This window comes from Chrysochloris asiatica, unplaced genomic scaffold, assembly GCF_000296735.1.
Source record: "Chrysochloris asiatica unplaced genomic scaffold, ChrAsi1.0 scaffold00019, whole genome shotgun sequence".
NCBI lineage: Eukaryota > Metazoa > Chordata > Mammalia > Afrosoricida > Chrysochloridae > Chrysochloris > Chrysochloris asiatica.
In genome coordinates, this window is record NW_006408537.1 from 26,985,883 (window position 1) to 26,997,616 (window position 11,734).

Below are 11,734 nucleotides of genomic sequence, written 5' to 3' on the forward strand. Positions count from 1 at the left end.
CAATCAGTTATAGGTAGAAGACGGACTTACAAGCTTTCTATGGTGATATTTCTGGCTATTCCTTTATCTCCCCCTCAAATGTCTATTTTATAACGATATGTCAGGGAAACCAATATTCAAAAAGACAGCCATTCATGTCATCACAGTCAACTGTACTTTGAGGAGACAGCTCTTCCCCAGTCACCTTCCAACCTGAGGGGGCCATTTTCCAGCACTATATCTGATAGTCTTATGGTGGTCTTCATTGTGCTTCAATATTCTGGTGCTATCTGACATTGTTCCATTGATATTCATAAGGTTTTCCATGACTAAATATTAGGAAGAAGTCCAGTTTTGCTTCTTCCTAGTCTGCTTTAGTCTGGAAACTTAGCTGAAACCTGTCCACCATGGGTGACCCTGTTGGTATTTAAAATACCAGTGGCATAGCTTCCAGAATCACAGAAACACACAAGTCTCTATAGTAAACTGACAGAAGAGTGGTGACTCATAAAGCTGAAGTCATGAAATGAAACCACATATTGCATATTCTGCAAAGGACCTCTTCAAGAGCAAAGAGGGCTAAAGTGTGCCTAACCCATGCCATGGTATTTTCAATAGCTTCATATGATTATGAGTTAGGCTGCTTAACCTCTAAGTCAACAGTTCGAAACTACCAGTTATTCGGTGGAAAAAAGATGAGGCTTTCTGCTCCCATAAAGATTTACAGCCTTGGAAATACTATACAGAGTCGCTATGAGTCGGAACTGATTTCACGGCATACAACAACAACAACAACAACATGTTTGTGAAAGTTGGATAGTGAATAATGAAGATCATAGTAGAATTGATGTATTTGAGTTATGGTATTGAAAAATAATATTAAAGGTGCCATGGACTGCCAGAAGAACAAACAAATCTGTGTTGGAAGCAGTACAATCAGAATGTTCCTTAGAGACCAGACTTCATCTCTCATTCTTTGGACATAGTACCAGGAGGGACCAGTCCCTAGAGAAGGACGTCATGCTTGGTAAAGTGGAGGGACAGCACAACAGAGGGAGACCCCTAGTGAGATCAATTGGCACAGCAGCAGCAACAATGGACTCAAGAAAATCAGCAGTTGTGAGGAGGGCACAGGACAGGGCAGTGTTTCATTCTGTTGTGCATAGGGTTGCTATGGGTCTGAACCAACTTGATGGCATTAAACAGCAGCAACTAATTTCAAGAGGCAGTCTTCCCCAGTTGTATTTTCAATGCCTCCCAACCTGAGGGGCTCATTTCCGGCACTATATGCATCAATGTTCCGTTGCTCTTCATAAGGGGTAAACATTCAGAAGTAGTCTGATTCTATTTCCTAATCTGTCTTAGTCTAGAAGCATCACTGAAACCTGTCCACCAGGGGTATCCTGCTGGTATTTAAAATACCGGTGGTGGGGACTTCCAGTTTGGCAGCAGTAGAGCACAGTCAGGTAGGATAGGGTCTGTTGGGGAGGTGCTGAAAACCCAGAGACGCTGCTCTCACAGAACAGCACAAGAGCTCTGGATCTAGCATAAAGGTCAGGGAATCAGTTTCCCACAACCGCCAGTGGAAAAATCACAATATAAAGGAAAATACTGTGATTTAGAAATCAGACAAGACACAGGACTCCCTCTGCAGCCATCCCTCCCAGGTGGAGGTCAGAGCAGCACTACAGCCAGACCCTCACAGGAAACCGGCACTAAGAGCCGCACAGTGACATTTGCAAAAAGAGGTGTGGGGGGATTATACACATTTCTTTCCTCCTCTTCACTGTCACCCTTCTTTTCCAACCCGGACACCTTCATGTAGGTGGGTGCTCACCCCCAAAAATAAATGAGATAGAAAACAGAAAAACTATAGAAAGAATCAACAGGACAAGAAGCTGGTTCTTTGAAAGGATTAACAAAATTGACAGACCATTGGCAAACCTAACAAAAGAAAAGAGAGAGAAGACATAAATAACACACAATAGAAAACACATGGGTGATGTCACAACGGAACCAAACAAAATCAAAAGGATAATAACAGAATACTATGAAGAGCTGTGCTCCAACAAATTTGAAAACTTAGAAGAGATGGATACATTTTTAGAAAAACATGACATACCTAAACTTATACAGAGTGAAGTAGAAAACTTGAACAGACCCATAACAAAAGAAGAAATTGATCAGGTCATCAAAAAACTCCCAACCATAAGAAGTCCAGACCCAGATGGCTTCATAGATGAGTTCTAAAAAACATTCAGAGGAGAGCTGTCACCAATTCTACTCAAATTATTCCAGAATATAGAAGAGGACAAAAACTTCCTAATATTTTTTATGAAGCAAGCATAACCTTCATACCAAAACCAAGGAAGTATATCATTAAGAAAGAAAATTAAAGACCAATATCCCTCATGAACATAAATGCAAATATTCTCAACAGAATCCAGCAGCACAGAATCCAACAGCACATAAAAAAAAAAAAAAAAAAAATGATTACCAAGTGGGTTTCATAAAAGTGATGCAAGGATGGTTCAGCATTAGAAAAACAATCAATGTACTCCACCATATAAATAATAAAAAGGAAAAGAACCACATGATCATATCGATTGATGCAGAAAAGGCATTTGACAAAATCCAACATCCATTCCTGATTAAAAAAAAAAAAAAACACTCAACAAAGTAGGAATTGAAGGGAAATTCCTCAACATAATAAGAGCATATATACAAAACCAACAGCATACATCACTCTCAAGAAAACCCCAAAGACTCAGTAAATAAGCTATTAGACCTCATTGGAAGATTCAGCAGAGTGGCAGGGTATAAGATCAACATACAAATATCAGTTGGATTCCTCTATAGTAACAATGACAGCGCTGAAAAAGACATTAGGAAAGAAATACCATTTACAATAGCCCTCCAAAGGATGAAATATTTAGGAATAAATGTAACCAGAGAAACAAAGGACCTATACAAAGAAAATTACAAAACACTACTACAAGAAACCAAAAGAAACTTAACAGAAGTGAAAGAAGATACCATGTTCCTAGATAGGAAGACTCAACATCGTGAAAATGTCAATACTGCCCAAAACAATTTACACATATAATGCAATCCCAATCCAGATCCCAACAACATTCTTCAAAGAGATGGAAAAGATAATTACAAACTTATTATATGGAAAGGAAATAAACCCAGGATAAGCAAAGCACTGCTTAAGAAGAAGAAGAACAAGGTTGAAGGCCTCTCACTCCCCAATTTGAAAATTTACTACATGGCTACTGTGGTTAAAACAGCCTGGTACTGGTACAATGAAAGATACATTGATCAATAGAACAAAATTGAGAATCCAGAAATTAACCCATCCACATCAATTCTTCTGTGGTCTTTCTTATTCACTGTCCAGCTTTCACACGCATATGAGGTTATTGAAAATACCATGGCTTGAGTCAGGCGCACCTTCGTCCTCAAGATGACATCTTTCCTCTTCAACACTTTAAAAAGGTCTTGTGGAGCAGATTTGCCGAATGCAATACACCATTTGATTCCGGGTCTGCTGCTTCCATGAGTGTTGATAGTTGATCCAAGAAAAATGAAGTCCTTGACAACTTCAATCTTTTCTCCATTGATAAGAATGTTGTTTTATTAGACCACTGGTGAGGACTTTAGTTTTCTTTACATTAAGATGTAATCCATACCAAAGGCTGTGGTCTTTGATCTTCATCAGTAAATGTATTAAGTCCTCTTCACTTTCTGCAAGCAGGGTTGTATCATCTGCATATTTTAACGAGTTGTTAATCAGTCTTCCTCCAATCCTGATGGCACATTTTTCTTCATAGAACCCAGCATCTCGGATTATTTGCTCAGCATATAGGTAGAATAAGTATGGTGAAAGAATACAACCTTGTCACACACCTTTTTTAATTTTAAACCATTCAGTGTTCCCATGTTCTGTTTGAACAATGGCTTCTTGGTTCAAGTACAGATTCCTCATGAGCACAATTAAGTGTTCTGGAATATTCATACTTCGCAATGTTGTCCATAGTTTGTCATGATCCACACAATCAAAAGCCTTTGCGTAGTCAATAAAGCACAGGTAAACATATTTCTGATAGTCTCTGCTTTCCGCCAAGATCCATTGGACATCAGCAATGATATCTCTCGTTCCATGGCAATTTCTGAATCCAACTTGAACCTCTGGAAGTTCTCTGTCAATGTATGATTGTAGCCGTTTCTGTATTACCTTTAGCAAAACTTTACTTGCATGGGATATCAAAGAGATTGTCCAATGATTTCCGCATTCCATTGGGTCACCTCTCTTTGGAATGGGCACAAATATGGATCTCTTCCAGTCAGTCGGCCATATAGTTGTCTTCCAAATTTCTTGGCAGAGATGAGTGAATGCCTCCTGTACCGCCTCACTTTCTTCAAAGATTTAAATTTTTATTCCATCAATTCCCGGTGCCTTGTTCTTTGCCAATTTCCTTCAACGCACCTTGGACTTCCTCCTTCAGAATCATTGGCTCTTGATCATATGGTACCTCTTGAAATGGTTGAACATTAACCATTTTCTTTTGGTTCAGTGACTCTGCATATTCCTTCCATCTTCTCTTGATGCTTTCTGCATCTTTCAATATTTGTCCAGAGAATCTTTCATTAATGAAAGTCGAGGCTTAAATTCTTTCTTCAGTTCCCCCAGCTTGAGAAATGCTGAGCATGTTCTTCCTTTTTGGTTTTCTGATTCCAGATCTCTGCACATTTTATTATAATATTTGACTTTATCTTCTCGAACTGATCTTTAAAATTTCCTGTTCAGTTCTTGGACCTCCTTATTTCTTCCATTTGCTTTCGCTTCTTTATGCTGGAGAGCAAGTTTTAGTGTCTCTTCTGACATCCATTTTGATCTTTTCCTTCTCTCTTGTCTTCTTAAAGACTTTTTGCTTTCTTCATGTATGATGATCTTGATGTCATCCCACAACTCTTCTGGTCTTCAGTCTTTAGTATTTAAGGTGAGGAACCTTTTTACTGCCATTAGCCATTTGGATATTTATAACATCATTCAGATGCCATACAAAATTATCAACTTAAAAATTAGACTGCTATAATTGGCCAAACATATAATTGTTGTTGTTAAGTGCCGTCGAGTCACTTCCGACCCACTGTGACTCTGTATAGAGTTTCTGAGGAGTAGCTGGTGAGCTTGAACCGCCGATCTTGCAGTTCAAACTGTCTTTGCAGTGCAGCACATTAACTCACAGCGCCACACCACGACTAATCCCTAATATAATGGCTAGAAGTCCTGGTGTGGCACTATGGGTTAATATGCTGGCCTGCAAAGTTGGTTTGGACCACAAGGTCAGCGGCTCAAGCTTACCAGCTGCTCTTCAGTAACCCTATACAGGGTCACTCTGGGTCATAACTGCCTCAATGGCACTTAACAACAGCAACAACAATGTGATAGCTGGAACTGCAGTTGCCTTGGCAGGGCCAGACCAAATGAGCTTGCGGGCCTGATAGGGCCCACCAGTGGGACATTCTCCCACCTCTGCTATAAAAGAACCGATACATTTGAATTATGGGTGCTGGAGAAAAATATTAACAGTACCATGAACTGCTAGAAGAACAAACAAATCTGTGTATAGTCAGAACGCTCCTTAGAAGCCAGGATGGCAAGATTTTGCCTCTCATACTTAGGACATGTTATCAGGAGATACCAGTCCCTGAAGAAGGACATCATGCTCGGTGAAATGGAGGGTCACTAAGAGGAAGCCCTTCAATGAGATGGACTGGTACAGTGGCAGCAACAATGGCCTCAAACATAACAATTGTGAAGCTGGTGCAGGTGGGGCAGTGTTTCATTCTGCTGTGCACATGACTCAGAGCTGAATGGATGGCAGTTTTGCCATCATAATAACAACATGGAAATATTAACTTACTCTCCTTTTCATCTGTTCCTACATCTCTTTTTTGTCTTTATTGCACACTAGTGGCTTCATGGAGTCCTGGGTGACGTTGTAGGATCAGCACTGGACTGCTAACCACAAGGCTAGTGATCACTCCTTGGAGACCCTATACGGGGTCACTATGAGTCCGAATTAACTTCATGGCACTTAACAGCAACAGGGGTTCCATATGACGAGCGTTGGACTGCGAATCACAAGGTTAGTGGTTTGAGCCCAGGAGCCACGCCGCAGAAGAAAGATGAGGCTTTCTGCTCCCACAAAGATTTAAAGCCCCAGAAACCCTATATACAGGGTGTCTATGAGTTGGAACCGACTTGACGGTACTCAACAACAACACTTTTGATGCGCTCTGTTGGCATAGTGAGTTACGTTGAGCTGCTAACATTAAGTCAGTTTGAACCTCAATGTTGGCAGTTCAAACTCACCAGCCGCTCTTCAGAAATCCTATAGAGGGTCACTGTGAGTGGGAACTGACTCAAGGACACTTGACCACAACAAAACCATTAAGGACATTATCCTACAAAGTAGAGAGTCCACAGGAAGGTAGAATTCAGGACTGAGCTGCCCTATGATGCCATCAGGACCCCAGGCTTCTCAGCCCCTTCACGGACTAAGGGTGCGCCGGTGAGACGACGCAGGGGCCGGGTAGGGTCACTAAGTGGGGGGGGAGGGGGGGCTCGACTGGCACAAAGGAAAAAGGGGCCGCGTGCGGGGCTCTGTCCTGCCAGCCTGCCAGCCTCCGCAGCGGCAGGCCGGATTGAAACAGCAGGCAGCAACGCCCTCCGGCCTCCCTTCCCGGTGCTCCAGGTTCCAGGGTGCGAGGCACACCCGGGCGGAAGTCGCGGCGACCCCGCCGGAAGCGCCCTCGTCAGCGCAGGGAGCTGTCTGGACCCTCTGGAGCATGTACTTGCGAGGTTCAGCGAGCGCGGCAGCCCACCTGCCTGCGGTTCCCCTCTAAACCGAGGCAGCAGCCCCGGTGCCCGGGGATCCGGATCCGGGGGTCGCGTCCAAGACGCAGGCATTGAGAGGGGTCCGCGGTGATGATCTGGGTCTGGACGCACCCGCCAGCTGCATGGACCAAAGCTGTGCGGTGAGTGGCCTTCCGGCCTCCTCTCACATTCCGGTCGAGGGTGCAGGATAGTTACCACTGGACACTTGCATTCACCCTAGGAAGACCCTCGAAGATTGGGCCCTTCAAGGAGTCCTAGGCTCCCACGAATGACGCTTGGGGGGACGGGGTACCTAGTCCATTACGGGGGCTGGAGTGTGAACCTCATTCAGGGAGGCACTTAATGCTACAAATTTCAAGTCACCTCGGTGTATGTACACTTCATTGGCCACATGTGGCGCTCCTGCTGGAGGATAATAAATGCATGCCTCCGATCACGGACCATTCCTTCCTCTGTTGTTAAGTGCCATCGAGTCAGTTCCGACTCTAGCACCCCTGTATAGGGTTTCCAAGGAGTGGCTGGTGGGTTTGAACCACCAACCTTGCAGTTAGCAGTCCAGTGCTTATCATACAGCACCACACCAGGATTCCTTCCTTTAAGTTCCATATTTATGCTTGTTGACTTATTGTCTCAAGCGTGAATTTTAAGAATCGTTGAATTTTTTAAAGTTGGGGGGAGTCGGGAGTTAGCCCACCCCTGCTTGGCAATATTGAGAGGTAGGTGCTTTGTTCAACTCTGCGTGAGCAATGAGTTAAGAATATTGACAAAAGGTCCACACTGTCCCCCAGTGTCATGGGGCATGCAGCCTCCTCTAGGTGTGTGCCTTTTTCAATGAGATCATTATTGTAGTAGGTAGGGAGGACTCAGGAGTGAGGAAACACACAGGTACCTATGAAAGTTCCAGGTTTAGGACTTGACTAGTATTATTTTAAACCTAGGACTTCTGACCTATTAGCCAATTCAGAGAAAAGCCCAAGTCTTTTTTTTTTTTTTTTCCTTAAATGTTTTATTGTGAATTATGTGATAGTTTACATGGGAGAACATTAGCTTTACATTCATTCTATCGTATATGGTTTCATTGCCATGGTTACAATCCCCACCCTGCAATCCTTCCCTTGTACCCCCCAGGTCTTCAGCACACAGTCGTTCTCCCTCTCTGAATCTAAAGTCTCCAGTGGCTCCATCACTCCACGTCATCATCTCTGCCTCCATTTCAGGCATCGCTGCTTCTCTGGGTAGGGTCCCGTTCTCTGTTCTTCTCCCTTGATGGTCCTAGGGACCTCCGCTCCTAGACTGAAAAGTTAATCACTCCACTCCTTACTATAAAATGTCTACCTTTACATTTCCAACCCTCACAATCAGTTCTGATAACAATTATTCACTATTGTATCACAAGAAACCCACCTGCATTTCATTGCATCAGCCCCGCCTAGACAGATTGAACACCACTCACTGGAGATTCTACCTTCCTCCAGGCCCTATGGATCTAGGTTCCCTCTTGAAAGCTTGTAAGCCAGTCACTTCTTGCCTTTGTAGCCACCCGCCCCCCATTTTGGGTAGCCAATGTCCAAGTTGCCCATCCCTGTCTACTCTGTGTGTGGAGGGGGTGGGAATGATTCTTGCTGTAAGGACTTGTTCCCTCTTTTGAGCTACTGCTTCCATAGGTCAAATTCATCAAATTGTATGAGAATACTTTTTTTTTCCCCCTCTTATTTTTACTTCTGGTTGAGCTCTGATCAGCCAGTCACTGAAGCCAGGATAAGTGGGTATTATCTGCAAGTGTGGGTGTTCTTATGCATATGCCCTCTCTTCTTATCAGCTGGACGCTTCACTCTCCACTCTAGTCCTCTGTGGCTATGTCACTGACTCTGGGCCCAAGAGTCCCCAGCTCTTGCCACACTGCTGGCCAACCAGGTCTTCACCCGGGTTCACAGAAGTCTATTGAACATTGTAGGGCTTAGCTCACCACTTCATTGCTGTTTTTCCCTCACTTTCCCTTATCGGTGTCGAGCGTGATCACCAATCAGAGTGTGTATTCCCATTGAGTCTTAGTCTTGGAAGGGGGTTTGCACTGAGGGGACCCAACCACTTGCCTTGATGTTTCCTGGGCAAGCAAGTTGCTTGTTCTTGTAGTAACAGTCGGTCTACCTATGTTCTTTTATGTTTTTCCTGTAGGTCTTTCTTTCAAGAAGTATCTTCTGTTCTTCTAGCCACTCCAGGCTGGTCTGCTTGTCTTTTCAAGTGGGAATTTCCCATCTCTGGATGTGGTTCAGGCTTCCACCTATAGTCTTATGTATTGCAGAGGCTCCACAGGAAGCCTCATTCACTGGGCACGTTGTAGCCCCATTTTAGGTATTCCAATCAGTTATAGGCAGAAGACGGACTTACAAGCTTTCTATGGTGATGGAAAAGCCCAAGTCTTAAGTCAGAACAGATGGAGGCTGATTGGGCTGTTGGGCTAAAGCTGCACTCTCACCCTGGATGAAAAGGCTCTGCAGGAACCCAGGACCGATGAGCTGACTGAGACCTAAAGGTGTGAATATTCTGTGGAAAGGTGTGTACAGTACCAGTACTCAACCAGAGACCTGATGGGCTCCAGGCTGAAGTAGGTAGAGCTGTTCTGGGGACACTGCCTGGGAACCCAGGTCAAAGACATGTGGGAAGGGATTAGATATGAGTTATCCTAGACCTGGTTTATATACTGTGATGCCTTGCATATTTCTGTGCCACCAGTATTTCACATAGTAGCAGGGTTCCCCATGGTAGACAGTTTCAGTGGAACTTTCAAACTAAGATTAACTAGAAAGAAAGACCTGGTGATCTTCCAAACATTAGCCAATGAAAACTGTGTGGATCACAGCAGATCACTGGTACAGTGCTGGAAGACGAGCCCCCTAGGTTGGAAGGCACTCATAATCCACATGGACCGCAACAGTGGACTCCAGCGCACCCATGATGGTGAAGATGAAGCAGAACATGGCAGCATCTTCTTCTGTTGTACATGGAGTTACCATGAGTTGAAACAATCTCACAGGCATCTAAAAACATTCCTACACCTAAGATGGGAAGCAGATGAGCCAGACCAGGGCTGAGGGATGAGCTACTTCGGCTAACATTGGCCAGTGGATGGACTGGTCTCTAAAGAGTCTAGAAGTTGTTTTCTAACCTCGACAGTGAGTAGTATCGAGTCTCTGAGGAAGTAGGATTTTGGAATGAGCTTAAAACTTCAACCTTATCCTGTTTGACAATATGAGGGGGGTTAAAAAAGTTCCTGGAAAAGTTCTTTTAATTCCATTTTTCCACGAACTTTTTGAAGCCCTTTCATATGTATCAATTGAGACCATCTCACTTATGAAATAAATGATCCTAACAGTGGAAAATAGTTTAATTGGTAAAGACATGCATCTCTGTTTTATTTAAGCAATGAGATGAACATTCTTAACTAAAATCCATTGCATTGTATTTTACCATTATTAATAACCATTAAATAATAAATATAAATATCTATATTCTTTATTTATAGGCTTTTAAAATTTGGGGAAAATGGAATGCATAGCTAAATGAAATTTTTGCATGAACTTTTTGAAAACCCCTTGTATATACATATATACCAGGAAAGTGTATTAACACATACTGGTAAGAAATATGTGACTAGATTATTCTGGTATTCGAACTAAGTGATGTTCTGTTTTGTGATAGAAAGATTACTACCTTTTTTTTTTTTTTTTTGCATAGAGTACAGGTTACAGTTATTATGTATTATGGGAAATATAGTATAATGTCAGGGAGATGTATGAACCACTTAAGGAAGAGTCAGATATGTGACCGAGGAGATTTTAAAATGAGATATAATTAGAGTACATTACCAGACAAGTCTGATTTACTTATATAACAAAATAGTACAAACACCCTAATGACATAAAATAATGTGACTATTTAAACACAATGAATTATGCCACAAAAACCCTATAGTACAGTTTAAGTTTTTAAAGTGTGGCACTGTGGAATAAAGCACTGGACCACAAGGTCGGTTTGAACCTCACCATCAAACTCACCATCCCCTCCTTAGAAATCCTATACAGGGTCACTATTAGTCAGAACTGATTTGACAGCACTTATAACAACAACAAAGTGTATATATGTTCATTTAGTAGCAGGTAAGAAATATAAGCTGGTGGTTCAAGAACCATAGTGACCATGGTGTGTTCAGATACTCACAGCAGAGAGGCCTCACTGGGAAGCCCCATGTATAATTCCAGAAACTTGGGGCAGAAACTATGGCAATGTATATAATGGTCTCCTTTCCTCAACTTTTGTTCATTCCCAGGAATCCATCTCCAAGATGGGATTCATGGGGCAGGACCCCAAGACAGAAGGGTAGGACAGGAATGAGAAGAGGAAGCCCAATACCATACCAAGGCAGGGGACGATTGAAAATTGTCCTGGTGTTGTTAAATGCCATCAAGTTGGTTCCAACTCATAGAGGTTCCTTATAGGGTTTCTGAGGCTTTAAATCTTTGCAGGATTAGAAAGCCATATCTTTCTCCCACGTAGTGGCAGTAGCTCAAACTGTGGGCCTTGTGGTTTGAAGTCCAGTTTTTACTGTATGGAGTCAACATGCTCCCAAAAAATGGTCCTAGGAGAAGCTAAAGTGTAGTGCTGAAGTGCAGAGTCAGGCAGCCTGAGGAAGAAAGAGGACTGGAGTTTAGGGAACTTGAACACTTAGAATAGAACTGAACCTCCTTTCTCTCCAGTTTTAAGAGAAGGAAAAGATCAAAATGGATGGTAGAAGAGACACTGAAACTTGCTCTCTAGCATAGAGATGCTAAACCAAGTGGAAGAAAT